The sequence below is a fragment of the Calypte anna genome, chromosome 2 (assembly GCF_003957555.1).
Source record: "Calypte anna isolate BGI_N300 chromosome 2, bCalAnn1_v1.p, whole genome shotgun sequence".
Lineage (NCBI taxonomy): Eukaryota > Metazoa > Chordata > Aves > Apodiformes > Trochilidae > Calypte > Calypte anna.
The window spans coordinates 76,247,006-76,264,025 of NC_044245.1; the positions used below are offsets into that span (position 1 = coordinate 76,247,006).

At 44.1% G+C, this 17,020-nt stretch overlaps 1 protein-coding gene across 1 annotated transcript in view; it reads right to left on the reverse strand.

Moving 5' to 3' along the window:
- The window catches only part of BASP1 (brain abundant membrane attached signal protein 1), a 48,192-nt gene extending 32,961 nt beyond the window's left edge, over positions 1 to 15,231 (reverse strand). The window contains exon 1 of the mRNA XM_008498033.2: positions 15,025 to 15,231. The gene's annotated coding sequence lies outside the window, so the exon portion shown is untranslated. The remainder of the gene's footprint in view (positions 1 to 15,024) is intronic.
- Positions 15,232 to 17,020: the final 1,789 nt, after the last annotated feature.

Here is a 17,020-nt window from a genome sequence, read left to right on the forward strand (position 1 = left end):
AAAAAATAAAAATTAAGCTTAAGATTTGAGTCAGTTTTCATTTACACAAAACAGACACAGATGTCAGAGATGATAGATGTAGGTGGTCATTAGAGGTCACAGTACAAGTTAGCAAACTTCTGATTTTCTACACTGGAAGTCCCTGTCAGTTCTAACATATAGTGATGATTGGGCAGATTTAGCCCTTTGGCACAGAAGTTCACTTACTAGATTTAAAACCAAAAATCGCTTAATTGGAAGATTTCATAATGTATTTTAATCTGCAAAAGTTTGCATAATATTATTTCAAATTCCATAATGTGATATTTCCATGTTGTAGTCATAAGATGGAAAGTCTTAAATATGGGTTTAGATGAAAAACATGCTTAGAGGAACAGCATTCAAAATCACTAAAGTCTTGAAATGAAGATGCAGTTGGGTGATACAGCTAAGCCAAATTGCGTTTCAAGTGGGATGGACCCACTGCCTGCTTCCCTTCCCTTGCAGCTAGTCTGGCTCTTGGCTGAGCCCAGGGTGAGATGGTTCAGCTCACTGAGCTGGGAGAAAAGGAGCCCAAGCAGAAAAAGCAGAGCAAAGAGGAGAGAGCATGAAGCCAGCCCCCCCTCACCAGCTGCTGATTCAGTTCAGCTGTGCTACCTGCAGCCATGAGGTGGAAGCACCTAAGATTTGGTTGAGATTAGGTCTCAAATAAGGAAAAAGTCCTATCCATCATAAACTAAATTTAAAAAATTTTCACGCTATGTAATTTGCCTCTAATATAACGTAGTGAGACCAGCTGCATGGTTAAGAATCATGCCAGGCACTTAATTGGCAGCTGAGAACTTGAACATCTTCCTGGAAACTCCTACAAATAAAATACTGCAAAACGACTGAAGGGGTAGATATTTTATTTATTAATCCAAACAAAGATAGCTTTATATTGGACCTTCATGGTATAAGATGGCCTGTGCCCCAGAAGACTGGCATTTGTGGCATTCTTATATGAACTTTTGCAGTCAGACACGCAAAAAATTAGGTACAGGTTTAAACCCTTTGTTAAAGAGAGTCACTTCATCTGTAAAGGAGAATGTTTCAACTCTTCTCTGACCAGTTCAGATCTGAGCCTCAGTTTTCAATACCTTGGTGAGTGCTTTGACCAGCGACATTAGTCTTGCCAATTGGTAGTCTATCCAGCAGGGATAGACATGATGGAGCCAGCTACACCAGCAGAGTATGGAAATGACCCAACCAAAACTGAACCAGAAACTGCTGTAGCATATATTTAAACTCTTCCTAGCAGTATTACACTTCCCATTCTGTGGGGGAAAAAAAAAAAAAAAAAAAAAGGCAAAGAATGTGGTACTACACAGGAAGCTACAGAAGCCATTTAAATGTATTCAACTTGGAAATAATTCACATCAGTTTTTGCACAAGTTTCCCTATTGCTTCACATGCTCAGGGTGCTTTACCAATAGGCATGTGATGTAAGCCTTTCTTTACTTACCATTCTTTTGTCCACAGGCTTTGTATGCTATTGGATGCCTTAGGTCTTAAATATCAAAATTCTATGAACTGCCATCTTTATTAAGTTTTCTACCTTATGGTAGAAAAGTGGCAATGTTTTTACTATACTACTGTTGCAGATAGCAGTCTTGAAAGCATACTCTAGTCCTGAAATATAAACCTGAGGGTTGATTTTAAAGTTCATGTTTATTTTCATTGGCCTGTAGAAAAGGTGTTTGTAGCAGCAGACTAACTATGCCAGCCATATCTCATTCATACAAATCAGGTATTTCTCTGTGACAAATCAGGCCAGCTGTGGAGTTTAAACATTGGCCCACACATAATACCTGAAGATAAAAATTATTTTCTAGGGTATATCAACCCATGAATAAAGTTCCAGCAAGGTCATTTTTTAGCACTTCATCTTGTTTACCCATTGCTCATACTGCAGAGATCCATAAGGCAGACGATGAAACCAGTTTGGTTGAAACACTTGTGAACAATCTTGATTGAAAACACATTTACCAGCAAAATGCAGCTGAAGCCAGGTCTGATGCAAGATGAGGACTCAAACCCAGTACCATCAGTGAAAGCCCCACAACCATACTAACCCAAAACGCTTATTCAATAGCTCCCACACAAATCTGAAGGGAAAGAAGAGAGCACTGCCCATGTACACACTGGTATATGCTCCCTACCTACCCTACTATATACTGTTATATAGTAGTACTCATTTGCATGGCCTAGTATATCTAGGGCATGGTCCCTTCCCTCACTGCTGTAGCTATGAGGGCTGCTGTTTCTTATGTACAGGTCCATGCACTGAAAGAAAATTATCTGCTCTACAGACTATTCTGCAGCCCTTTGTGCCAATTTATATGAGCCTATTAATATTAATAAGACCTAGTGCCAGTAATCTTGTCTCTGACCAAAATAATCCTAACCCAAGGCATATTTTTTCTGTCACATCTACTGAACATGAAAACTGCAGAGCTGCACACACACTCACCTTCTACAGATTAAAAAGATAAATCCTTCTTCCTCTTCAGGCAGTAGGAAACTCACCTTCAACATTAATACTATCCATCTTAACCTATCATTGGTTGCTCAAAGGAACCAAGGAGAAGAGAAGAAGAAAAGTAAACAGATGACAGAACATTAGGATTTAATGTTTTGGCAAATGCTTAGGTATAACCATGGCAAACACAAGCACTGTTATATTACATAAGAGCATCAGACCCAATCAGTGCTGCCCATCCAAGCATCCAAACGGAATTCTAGCAGCTCACAGCTCTGTCTTTATTAGTACAGCTCAACTAGATTCAAAGCAAATACTCACTGATCCACAACATAAATAAAAACCAAATCAAGCCCACAGCTCTAGTTCTGCTCTCACTCAACCCACCCTCATTAACAAGTTCACTTTAGAAAATGCCAACACATGGCTCAAAATCCATACAGAGCAAAATAATCTAACACTTAGCAGCTAAACAAAGGTGAGCATTTCCTCATCTCTAATAACATCAAGATATGGGCAACTAGCCAAGAATCCAGATCATTAAGCAGAAACATACGTACAAATCCTGCAAGTGCTTCTTAAGAGCACAACACTAGTTCCAGTAAGCACACATAGAAACTAAATAAATCTCAGGTTGCCCTCGAGATACAAAAAGGTTGACTTCAAACATATAGACCAAAGCATCCATGGCATGGATAGCCCCTGGTATTGAACCAGGAACTTCAAATGCAGCTGCCCACCTGCACACAAAGGACAGACTGCACAAAGATATTTGTTCAGCTGAAAGTTAAGTCTATTCAAAACCATTTATGAATACACACCAAGGATTTAGAAATTAGCCTAATTTATATCAGACTTAACCTTCAAAGCCATTGTTATGCCATTAAGTGTGAGCAACCATGTGTGGAAAACGTGTGTACAGCCTTTATTGCATAGTTAGATTCTCCACTCATCTGTGGAACGAGCCAGTAAATATCTTTGCAGCCTATAGATTAAGTAACAAAAGACATCCTAGTGTCATATCAAGCTGAAGTACACAGCTGTCCTCAGATACAGTCACAAAATTTCATCCTGGGCTTGCAGAGTAAAATTTTTAAACATTCCCACATGACTACCTATCACTGTCTTGAAATAAAATTTAGGAACTGAAGATCCTCAATAATTTTTGTAAGCTTTACTCCCCTTCTTGCTCTCCAAATCTCTGTTTAATAAGTTGTGCTGTTCAACATAAATAAGTTGAATCTTCTAGCACTGACTCTAGAAGTCTTTTTTTTATATTTCTTTCCAGCATATACAATGTCTATAAAGCATCTTGGTGGAGGATTTTAACAGAACTCAAACATACTGCCAATAAATTAGTGTGCTTCAGAATTATTTTGTTCCAGCCAAACTAATTTCTTAGCACTTAAGAACAAGCTTTCTCCAAAGGTTTCCCATGTGCCTGATCCCACAAATCATAGGGCTGGAAGGAACCTCAAGAAACTCTAGATAGTCCCTCTTCTTGCCCCAAATCTGAGTTATTTTTAAGTTATCTCTTGCTGAGTATATTTTTGCCTCTCATTAAAATACTCATTGTCCTCTTTACACTGACCAAAACCAATGTGTTCATTTTGCCCTTTCAAAGGTTGTTTGATAACTCTTACTGTTTACTTGTGCATCCACTTGAACAGTATTTCTCTTTTATGTGGTGTATGACCCATGCAAGTAATATATTTAAATGTCCAAGGCATACATGAAAGGAAATTCTTAGATGTCCATTTTAGGACAGGTAAAAAGCAATTTATGCTATTTTTGTAAAAAATGCTTAGCACAACTAGGGAGTGGACGTGTATTATTCTGGTCAACAAAATCTTTATGGTAATTCTGGTCACGTATTCATTATGGTTACCGCATACTTTCTTCATTAGAAACTATTACACAGACCAGTAATTTTTACTGTGATTTATTAATTTAAAATTATTCAAATTATTTTAACACAGGTTTTTCACCATCTTCCATCTCTTACAAAGCAAACAGGAAATATTTTACATATTCAGTCTAAAGGTTTGTTTATCTACCTGGGACAGTGGAAAACCCATTTCTTGTGTACAGCACAGTTACTAGCAAGTCCTTAGTGACAGAACAGACAAAGATGTTTCCTTGTTTCTGTGAAAGGCTTTAGTGTGACTGTAACTTCTGAGGTGTTTTTTTAACATTAAAAAATATTCCACCATGTTAATTAAGGTGAACTCTCTGTACTTTTTCTTTCTGACAAAGGGCAGCTTGGAGGTATTCCTGTCTGTGGCTCCATAACTTTGAAATACAGTCTCTTAGGAACTGTGAGCAGATTTAACCACAACTAGCTAAATGCACCCAGATACATGAAGTTATATTTAACTATCTCCTTAGCTAATTAGATCAGGGAACCAGAATCATATGGGTGTATTAATTAAGAAGAAATAGGGCATTTGTAATAATTAAGTTACCTATTTGCTCCCTTTTCCAGTCAGGGAGTCACTGAACATCATGGCTGCACCAGCCACTTCAGACTGTGTATGCCCATCATGGATGCAAACCCACAAAGCCACTGTTTGCAAGACAGCACAGATGGTATCCATGGATAGTATAATTTCTTTTTTATGTTTATTTAAGAAGACACCAAGTGACCATAGGAGTCACAGAATCACAGGATGGTCTGGGTTGGAAGGGACCTTAAAGATCATCTAGTTCCAACTCCATTGCCATGGGCAGGCACTCCTCCCACTAGGCCAGGTTGCTAACACTGTCCCTGAGTCTGCTCAGACAAGATTTGCAGGCAGCAAGATAAGAGGCAAGAAATGCAAGCCAGGGACCATCAGCTCAGCAACAAAACTCATAAAATTCTGCAAGAAGCGTATAGCAAACCCACAGTCAGCCCCCAAAAGTCTTAAAAATGAAGTTCAGAACCAGGGAGTACTGTGGAAATCTGCTGCAACACAGAAAACCACTCTGTTCTTGAAACCAACATTAATATTCAAAAGTTGCAAAGGCTCATGGGCAGAGATAAGGCTGTAAATAAACCTGTTATCTGTTATTTTTGTTCTCTCATTGCTGTAGGTTTTCTCTATTGAAGGAGTTAGTTAACTGAGTTGACTCATTGTAATCCTAATGAAAATACTTGAGTTTTTAGGTCTCCTTTGGGAGCTTAGTGTATAGCACATGGTCTAGACCAAACCACTTCATTTCTCTGCCCTCTACATGGGGACCCTTCACAGCAGCCCAAGGCAATTTTGTGCCTTCACTCTGTAGCCACAGACTTGTCCTTCAGAAAAAAAAAAGGTACATATATTTGCCATCACGAGCTCATTTGGCCTGAATATCTCACTCACCTTGAGAGCATTCATAATGAGTATGTGCAGCAATCATGTTTTTGCCTCCATAGATGTTATGCTTTATTTTGGCATAATGAAAATCTCAAGTAATTAGAAGTGGATCTGAAGAAGTGATTCTCTATGAAAGCAACTCAGTCCAGTATGACTCTGACTGCTACTGGCCTTTATGCAATATGCAGCCCAGCAAAGCCACAGCTTGATAGACAAGCTTTGTCTATTATAATAGCAAATGTTTTCCCTAAAAATGTCTTTTGAAAGGTTTTGTCACACAGTAATGTAGTTTAATTATGATCTTGCAACAATTTGTTTAATGTCCTATGGGAATAAAACAAATCTAGTTCTTCCTGAAAATAAAACTGACAATATCACATATGAGTTTTCAGGCGTTTTTTGTTTTGTTTTGTTTTGTTTTTTTCATTTATACAAGAGCCAGTTTTGCTTAAAATGAAAACATCATGTAAAAAGGAAAAAAAATATATACCCTTTCAGTCAGCAGCAGCAGAAATCACATTGTTATTTCTTCAAGTGATAAGAAGGTAGAAGTGTTGAATGCTTTTGGTTGGCAGAGCTCCAGGACTTCTGTATTGTTCCAGGATTTGCATAGAACTTTCTCCAAGATCAAGTCCTCATGTTGATATGATCTCACTCTAGTGAAAATGATGATTTGGGAGCCATATCTATGCAAACAGTTGGGGTCTCATAGCATGAGTTTTAGAGTTTGGAATTCAAGTTTTGCAATAAGTGGCTTGGTTCCCTTGCTTACCACACAGGAATGACAGCACACACTTAAGCTTGTGACAGAGATCTTACTGTGTCCTGCACATCTTCTCATGCAGGTTACATGTTACTGTGTGGTTAATATGTTCTCCGAAATGTGTCACTTCACAGCTGAAAACATGGACTTCTAGAGAGAATAATCAATGGAAATGGCAGCATAACCAGTGAGACAGTTTAACTGAAATAAAGAAAATTGATCTTCAGGGACATGAGAAGGAAGGATGCAGAGCCAAAGGTAGATGGAATGTTACTAAGAAGAACTACCTTGATGACACAGGAGCTTTTATTACTGTGACATGTATACAAATATGCAGGAAAATAACAAGGTATGTCCCGCCATGTCAGAATCCAAAGTTTCTATCAAAAAATGTATGGCTTCTTCAATCAGGAGCAAATGTGCCAAAGAACTTCATTTCTAAAATAGAAAGAAAAAAGCTGAGGAGAAAAATATTTTAATTGTCAGACCAAAATTACTATCATTGTTTCACAGCAAACTTTTGGACAGACTTTTTTTCTGAACCACAAATTTGTTAGTGCAGAACTTATTCATTCCCTATCACCTTGGTGTTTTAGATGGTGAAACACTTAAGCATTCAGTCTCTTGCCTCACAAAGTCAATAGCTGTGGCAGTGCATTCAAAGCCAGCTCGTTTCCTTCAATACCATCCTTTATGTATCAGCTTCCAAGTTAGAACAGAGATGGCAAGTATTTAAAGATTCAATATTTATCCTGCTTCAAAAAGGAGGATCCATTATATTTGCCATTTGTTGACTGCTATGTTTGGTTTGCTCCGTAACACCTTTGTGACAGCATTGTTTCAAGAGATGTTTACAAAAATACTCGCAGGTGATTTGCAGTACGGTTTGAACCCTTGGAAACAGATGGTATCTCAGCACTGAAGGCTACTTTCAAGACATTGTGCCTTGATGGATGTTCCACACAGTGTATTTTTTGGTCACAGTTATGACACTGTGAAGAGTGCCACAGTGCGCTTGCCATCACCATCAGCAATTCAGTAATGAACCTCTCAGTCACTAACTCTCCACAGGAGAGACTGACAGCTGAATTTTCAGAGACCTAATAATTATTCTAGTGCTTATAAAAAACTACTGTAATATTACTTTTCTTGAGGGCTGTTTAAGCTTTTATTTAATATTACATGCATGGGAAAAGAGTACACTTGGGTGAGCTATCATGTTTCAGTGCACATGGCAACTCTAACTTAGCTTGGAAGTATTATTCATTAAGGCAATGTCATCAGTTCAAGACAAATGGATGTAAAGCATGGGACACTGCAAAATGCTGAATGTTCCTCCAAATATCACAGAGGGAAACTACCACTGAGGAAATCATTAAAAACTACAATACTGTTGGAAAGTCAGATGGCTTCAAGCAGTTTTAAGGGGTTCTGCTGGTACTTCAGCACTGTGGGGTAGTTTTCTTCAAGGTGAAGGTCTTTAGGGGTAAGAAATGAGAAAAGGAAACATCCTACTGGGAAAGAGAATAGATAAATCCTTCTCACCAAAAACTTTTCCTGTGAGTGATACCAGAGCCATAAGAAAAAACTTCATGCATGGGCAACTTGTCACTCTCTTTGAACTCTCACAATCTACATGCAGCTTTCTTGAGGCATTATGATGCCCTTCACTATGAATGCTGGAGTTAGGCAGAGACTGTGTGGACTACAAACAGGGAGTTTCCACGTTTTCCCATTTGCTAACTTAGGCATTGAATTATAGACTATGGGGCTACCCTGAGCACTCAGGAACACTACAGAGGTCTCCACATGCTCCAAGTGCAATCTACTGAAATGAAGTCACAAACCAACAATACACTCTACTCCATCTCAAGCAAAGTACGGGGTGAAAAACCCTTGAAAACCTGTCCAGGTTTTCATTTTTACATTTTGTGGAGCTGTTGTCTCCTTTGCTTCACGGGGCTCATAAAGGAAAGCAAGAGTCAACAGGTATTCCCAGTACAAGCTGTACATTCAACATTCAGAGTTTGCACATAGGACTGAGCAATGATGCCAAAGTTGAATAAGCCCCACTCTCTCAGCCCATTCTAGTTCAAAAACCTGTTGGCTAGCACACCTTGCCCATTTGCCTCAGTTGTTGTGGTGATGGAAAAAAAAACAGAAGAGCTGATTTCACCACCTCATAGCTCACTGAATTTGCTTCCTTCCAACAGCTCAACACAATTAGTAGCAGAAGTCAGTCGTGCACTTACCAGTACTGGCAAAATACAAGAAACAGAAAACTTTGTGTATGAATGAGGAATGCCAAAACCATCTGAACACCACATCTAGGGGTGACAGGTTTCACCCTATCTTTTTTCAGGTTCCTGCTTTCTTATAACCTCAAGCTTGTTTTGGTTTTGGTTTTCTTTCTCCCTGAATGACATGCTCCACTGCTTTGAGGCAGGATGATTTCAGGAAGCTGGTGCAACAGTTCTCAGGCACTAGTTTATCTTGGACAAACAGATGTACTAAAGAGTTTCTCATGGTTTTATTCTCCCATGTTGATCCCATGTTTGCAACCAAGTTTTCACTGTTTTCTACATCCTCATTTGAGTTTGGCTTGTGTGTGCTTTTCTAAGGTGGTAGGCAGTGACAGAGATGTGTACCAGCGAAAGAGACGTGTATCAGTTATATTAATGTTGATCCATTCTTTGTTTTTTCTAGCTTTGCTTCATTTCTTCACCATAGTTCAGCAATAATTTTATTTTGTCTGGCAGATGCACAACTACAGCATCCTGCTGTATGACCATCTTCTACTTCATCCTAAAGCAATTACTAACATCAAGCTATAATATTGAAGATGAGCCATTCCTTCACCAGCCAGTCACATCAGGAAAACAGTAACAGCAGAAAATAAATTGACAAACTAAACACAGGCTCTGTCCTTTCTCAGGGGCTAGGTTCTACATCCCATTGAGTAGTTCAGGGCTATTAAAACAGGAAATTGCCAGCAGCTCCCTGATTTTACTACCAAAATTAATAGTATGTGAAGCTTCACCATTATAGTTATTACGCTTTTGCCTGGAGTAAAAGGGAATGCTTCAACATGGCATCACATCCTTTTCATGCTATGCACAGATACAGCAACCACCATCACTACATCATTAGCAAGTATCCATCAACATACCTTTATAAGTACAAAAGACAGCTGGGTGACAATCTTATGACACATTCATTGTTGTACCCTTCGTATGGGCAGCAAGTCTCTAAACAAAATGAAGCTCCTACCATCAGCTCTATAGTTTATATTAGGCATTGAGTATAGGCTGCTCTGAAAAACTGTTAGGGCAATGTACATAAAATGAATTATTTTGAACAGACACTGAAATTCCTAGAGGGGGAAAAAATCTAAAATCCCTGGATCAGCAGATCCCAATCATATGTGGCACTACTTATCTGGCTACAATCTAAACTATGCAACATGTGACTAAAAAACATGTGGCTTTCCCAATGCTGCAGCACTGGCAAGGTACTTGGCAGTCTATACCCCACAAGTCAGATGAACTGTATAGCCTACTTAATTTCTGCTCTGCATAACAAATACCAAACACATCAAAAGAGATAGGCCCCTGATTCAGATCCTAAGACAGAAGGTTTTTATTAATAAAACTGTTTCCTCGGAGTTAAATTCCATTAACCATACTTAAGAGGGAATTACTACACATCTTGCTCCCAGGCAAAACCTGACCATTCCACATGTGTTACAAATCAGTATACTTTTACATTTATTGGTGGGCTGAAGAAAGCAAAGGATTTTATTTTCAGAATGTGGCAAGTCAGGAATCTTTCATGTTTGAGGAAACACAATGCTATCAATGAATTTCTATTTTAAACTTACAAATTTTCATATCAAATAACCAATAGCTACATTTTATACCAACCACATTTCTACATCTTGAAGTAAGAAGCTTAGCTGGCATCACACTTCTAAGATAGACAGCTGGGAGATACAGGATAGTGTGGAGAACACATTAAAGGCCTTTCTATTCTGCAGAAGGTGCTTCCCCTTCTCCCCCCCATTTTTTTTTTTTTCCAATCTTGAAAGCATTTCCTACTAAGGCATGATACATCTATTGTGCTGCATATGGTTTCTCTTTTCAAGTCTCTAATGCTTTCAGGAATTTCTTTGATTTCTCTAGTTGTTACCTCATTCTTGTCATTCCTGATTGATAAGGAAGAAGCAACACAAGCCCCTCCTAAATTCTCTTTCCTTAATTATGAAGCTGTCTCTATAAATCTGCACGGTACTTCAAAATGGCCTCTTTACTAATCTTGTAGAAAACAGGGTAGGGCCTTGAATACTGGTAGGCAACTCTTCATTATATTTGAATAGCATCTAGTTTTCTTACATGAAAAACTCAGATTTTAAACACTGCATTTATAGCACACCTGAGGACACTACACTTACACCTACAGACTTAAATCAAGATGAGTTAGCACACAAATGTGCACATACAAATGTAATCCGCTTCTTGCAGATGGAGAAAAAAAAATTAAAAAATAAATTCTCTGAAATTCTTCTTTTCAAGATTAGTACAAAATGTCAGTTTCCATATAATTATTAACTCAATGGTAGCTGAACGCCTGAATATGTAGCTGCACAGAACTTTTTCAAGATTTCATGGGAAGGCCTCTTCCTGCCCTGCAACCAGCTTCTGTCCCTTAGTCTATCCCATCCAGGCCTGGGTAGATGCCTGCACAAGGGAAGAATTCAGCATTGTTCAGATGGAAGCTGTTTTGTACACAGGAGGCTCTGCTGAAGGACTTCATGGTTCACTGCATGGGGGAAAGCTACCAGTGGAACACAGCACAAACACAAGAAGCTTCACTTGGAAAATACAATTTATTTCAGACTTCATGTTGAAAGACCAAAACACAGACACTTAAGGACTACAGATAGTTCTAGAGACAGTTGTGAAATTCCAAAATGTGCACAGTCTATAAGCTCAGGGAAAGGGTATGCTCAAAAGGTATGCTACTTTCTGAAATAAATCAATTTTTTATGACCATGTTGCTTCAGTGCATGTTGCATTTCAAACACAAAGAAGCATGGAAGGAGAGTCTGGGGAAAAAAAAGAAAGAAAAAAGGAGAAAAAAAAAAAAAAAAAAAAGCCAGATCATTCATCCATGCAAAAACTGGAACAGTAATTTTAACAGTTTTACCTTTTAATGCTGAATTTATTTGACCTGGGTACAATATGCTCAAAGGTTGATATCAACAGAGGAAAACTGCTGCATGATTGCTTTTTGGCTGCTACATACAATTTCCCCAAATTACACAATCAGTTATTTCATATATGAAGCACACAAGAACAGGCAGAGCCACCATGAATTTCCCAGTGTTTTGGGTTTATTCTGTCCATAGACTAGAGTGGGTGCTCTCCAGTGAAACTAAAACTGCCAGACAAAAAGAAAATATTCACTGCACACAACCCAGCAGGTATGAAGATCACAAAGCAAAGCTTCTCCCTCATATGAAGTTCTGTGACACAATGAGTAGAGACAGCAAGCAAAAAAAACTTTTGGTCATAGAATCATATGGTCATGCCCATACTTCTTCCAGGTCCCCCACTAGAGCTTTAAGGGTCTGCCCAAAATTCTCAGAAACACCCTGAAAACAAAACGATTGTTTGGGTCAAGATTATCTCCACTGGAAACAACCGTAGCAGCATCTGCTGCATCTTCCCTAATACAGCACTCCCACCTCATGATCTGACTGCTCCCATGCTTGATGAGGAACAGCTACACTGGGGAAAAAAACCCAGTGTCTGAACACTGACCACCCGTCTAGGTGGTGCCTGGCAAGCATCAGGCAAGCAGAGAGGGGCCATTAAGACAGATTTTAGGGCTGATGACAGTGCTTCTTCAGAAGGGACCTTAATTGAAAACACTGGAAATACCAAGTAATTTGGGAGACCTTGGGGTGTATCCTTTCCAGCTTATGTCCATCACCCTAGAGGGGAAGCAATAAAACCCACCCCCACATTCTCCTTTGAAGCCCGTGTGCAATATTCTTCTGTTACCTTTAACTCCAGCTTGCCAAACACACCAGTTCTCTGTGGTCAGAACCTAAGTCATTAGTTTTGTAAATTACCCATTTACAACAAGTTTAAGCATGCTCATCCTAAAGAGAAACATCTATCGTAATTTGGGGTAAGAGCATATGCTGGGAAGAAAAAGGGGCGGAAGAGGAACGAGCGTACTAATGCCAGGAGATGCAACAATTCGAACAAAAGAGATTTCAAGATGTCGCGCACACACACTCACACACACACACAGATCCTTCCTCTTGAAAGATTGCTCCCCCGGGGAGGAGAGAGACACGAGTGTATCCCCGAAACAAAGCCCGGCAGCAGGCAAGTCCCTACGGCGTGACTGCTCCACATCCATCCAGCTGCGGCACGCAAACTGCACCCACTTCCCCCTCTTTTACTACTGGGACCCCACAATGGACCTGCGGCATCCGCGTTGCAGTAGAGAATCCTCCTCCTCCCCTTTTTCTGTGTGTCCTCCCCCAAGGCACTTTTTGGGGGGGTGGAAGGTTGGAGCCTGAGGTGGAGGGAGATCTGCGGGGACTCCGCAAGCCCTCGCCTTCTGCTGGCGGGGATGGGCAACACCGCCTTCATTTTCCACTTCAAAAATGCCAGATTTAGTCTCGGTGAGAATAGAGGGAGCAAAAGGGGGAGGGCAGGGGGTTCCGCTCCGTTGTCGCGCACGGTACCAGATACCAAAGCTAAGCCGGGCGCAGTGCGAGAGCGAAGGATGCCGGCATGCCGCCCTTCACCTCCTCGGGTGAAGCCCCGGCAAGGCCTGGGAGTGGGGGATAAGGAGGGGGAAAGGCAACCCGGGGGTCGTAGCGCAGCGCGGCGCCTTTGTTCCTCCGGCGGCTCCATCCCCACCCCCGTCTCCGTCTCCGCGCATGCGCCGGGCAGAGACAAAGGCTCGGGCAGGGGCGGCGGTGCCGCTCGGGGGGTACCGATGAGCGAAGCCCCCTCCTCCTCAGCGCTGGGCCACGGCCCCGGGGTGCGTCCGGCCAGGCGGGAGGGTGGGTGGATGGGTTCGGTGTGACTGTGTCCGTCCCCCCCTTCCTTTGCGTGAGCCACTGCCACGCCCAGCTGAGGCAGGGGGGGAAGGTTCCTTGCGGTGAGCCGCGTTTGGGAGACACGCGTGTGCGTGGGGAGAGGCGACACTACCAAGGGACAAGCGTGGGGATTGGTGACACTGCCAGGAGGGGCGGGAGAAAAAGGAAAAAGGGCAGTAGGGAGATATAGCTTGATTTCGTGAGGTTAAAAAAATAAATAATTAAAACGGAAAAGGGGATGAAAAAAGGGGGATCTGCGGAAAGAGGGGTGGGGGTCGCATTCGATGAATATTCATAAAATCAGCACGTCGGGGCGCCGAGCACTGTGAGGAGAGCAGCACCGGGGGAAGCAGCGGCGGTCCCTGCTAATTTTGAGGGGCGGTGCGTAGTCCCCAGGTGGGACTGGGGCGGGGGAGCTCGCCCCCCACACACACACACACCTTGGCCACGACGCCCACCCGCCGAGAGCAAGGGGTAGAAGTCGCCGTCGTGCCCACGCGCACGCACGACGGCGAAGGCATCGCCTCGCAGAACAATCGCATTGTTGCGCGCCACAATGGGCACGCGCCGCCCCGCGCCTCGCTGCCAGCGCGGGCTGCGCTCCTCCGCGCCACCGGCCCCGCCCGCCACCCCCACACCCCCTCACGGCACCGGGAGGCGAACCCCCCCCCCCCATCTCAACCTCAAGCTCCCCGAAGCCTCCCCCCCCCTCGCCCCACACCACCACCCCCCGCCCAGCCGCCCTGCCATCTTCCTGGCGTGGTGCGTTTTCTTCTCCCAGCGATTCATTTCGTGGAGACATTTGGGGATTATTATTTTTTTTATGTTCTTTCAGGTTTCGGGTGGGTTTTTTGGTGTTTTTTTGTTTTTTAATGCAGCCTCCCTTTGGAAGCAGACTGAAGGCATCGAAAAGAAATGGGGCATAAACCGCTGTTTTTTCCCACCACACCCATCGCTGCCCTCCCTTCTTCCCCAAGAAAGCGTTATCGGGTATTTAAATTTCACGGAACAGGCTTCAGTCCATTTTGTGCCTCGAATCCTCTCCTAGGAATCCTCCTCTCGAGGAATCGAGCTTGTCCCAGCGATGCTCCTAAAATGTGCCTGGGGAGGCGGCTCCCAGTCTGCTTCTCTCTCCCCCCCTTTTTTCCCATTCAAACGTACATCTCTTTTCCCCACACCTGAGACACCACGAAGGGGGGGGCGGAGGGGGGGGGGGGGGGGACGACGACGGTAAAAAGATACAAAGCTCTCGGGGTCTGCTATGTAAATGGCATAAGCGAGATATACCGTTTCTTACCTTTTTACGCTTTTCCTCTCTCCCTCTCTGTGAATTTGTGTGCTGGGGTGTCACAAAGAGAGTCCCAGGTAGCCCCCGAGCCCGCTCGGCTTGCTCTGAGTGCTGTGGCTCTCCCCCGCTCGCTCGCTGGGACCGGAGTGACTACTGCCTGCTGGAGCAATGCCGCCGCTACCGCGGCTGCTGCCTCTGCATTTCTCACTCTCTCCCCCTCCCTCTTTCCCTCCCTCCCCCCTTCTCTGTGACAGTCTGTGGGCAGTTCAAAAGCCACACGCACTTATTTATTTATTTTCCAGGAGATGCGCTGCTCGAGGCTCACGCTTAGAGGGCGCACGCACCCAAGGTTTTAAATATTAGCCCTGAGAGCTGCGCGGGGACTCTCTCGGAGGTCAGCAAACACACCTTGCAACCTAACACCCCCTCCCTTCCCACCCCCCATAAAAAAAAAGCAAATAAACCAAAAAAACCCGGCATCTCGGGGATCATCCCGTCGAGGAGGGAACGGGGAGCGGGAAGGTAGAAGCCTGGCTTCGTTCCCCAAGGAAAACTGCCGCGGCGCGGGGCCACCCGCCGAGCCCGCGGGGCTGCTCCGCCGCCTCCCGCATCCTGTGCGCCGGCTGTGCCCCGTGGGGCGGTGGCGGGTCCGTCCCGCTCTGGGAGGTGCGCAGTAGAGGGAGTGGGCCAGAGGGGCTGCTTGCTGACACTTGCGGGGCCTTTCGGGGAGCGCAGGAGCCCTCTGGAGAGGGGCGGCACGGGCGGAAGAGATTGAAAAATCTCAGGCGTTTATGCTTTTGGGACGCTTATGGAGAGGGTTTGTCCATTAAAAACAAAAAGGAAAAAAGAAAAGCAAAAAAAAAAAAAACCATCAACAGAGGAAGGCAACCCGTTTCTCAAGAGAATGGATCTGTTCCGGGCACTCCTGCAGCTGAAGAGCTGGCCTGAACATCGCTGGGGCTTAAGGTCTGGTGTTTGCCTGTCCAAAACCGTCCCTGAGGCTGCTACAGCACCTCTGCACCCTCCGCCACAACTAAGGACACTACCCGCTCCTTCCCACCTTCCTCCTATTAAACCTCTGCTGAAGCTAAGCCGAGGTACCCTGTCCGCCTCTCCGCTCCCGCTCCCCCCTACGGGATCCCGGCATCGGCGGCTCATGCGCGGGGCTGGGGCGCCCTCTGCTCCCCGAGCTGCAGTCTGGCAGCGGCCGCTCTGCCGGGTGGGACAGGGAGAGGGATCCCGGGAGGGTAACCGCCCCCCGTGTCCCCACTGCCGGGAAGGCTGCTGAGACAGTCCCACTGGGAGCGATCCGCGGTAGTGGCGTCTGCTCATGGGCGCTCCGGTTGAGGAGCAGGGAGGGAAAGGATGCAGCTGCGCCACGGCTTCAGAGCCAGCAGCACCGTCTTTCAGCGGGAACAATGAAAGCTATGCCCCATTCATTCGGCAACGAGCACCGAGTGAGAAGTACGTGATAAGGATCATTCCGGTTTGCACTTTTGATGGAGATGGAGCGAAAAGGGAGCGAGGCATGTGGAGAGGGCAGGAACGGCGGACTGCGGGCTCGGCAGAGGCGCCAGGAGAGATGTTTTGCTACAGGGACGCGGTGTGGGGTGCAGTCTCTCTTCCCGTACATCCTCACTTAGGAAAATCACCGGGCAACGAAATGAGTTTGGGGTTTATACGTTTCACGCACCGCATCCACAGCCTGTGGCCGCACCGAGTTTACAGCCGCTGCCGGGGCGGGGAGGCGACGGGGGCTCAGGGACGGGCAGGCGGCGGGACAGGAGTCCCCGTTTTCCCCCTCCCGCCCCGCCCGCCGCTGTCCGGGGAGTGGAGGGAGCGAGCGAAAGAGCACAGGCACGGCAGGTTCCCCGGGTGCCTTGTAAAGACAATTCCTCCAGATTTTCGTGCACACCTTCACAGGAAACGATTAGTTTCGCCTTTTTTTCTTTCTTTTTTTTTTTTTTTTTTTTTTTCACCTCTCTCCTTTTTCCCCCTTTTTTCT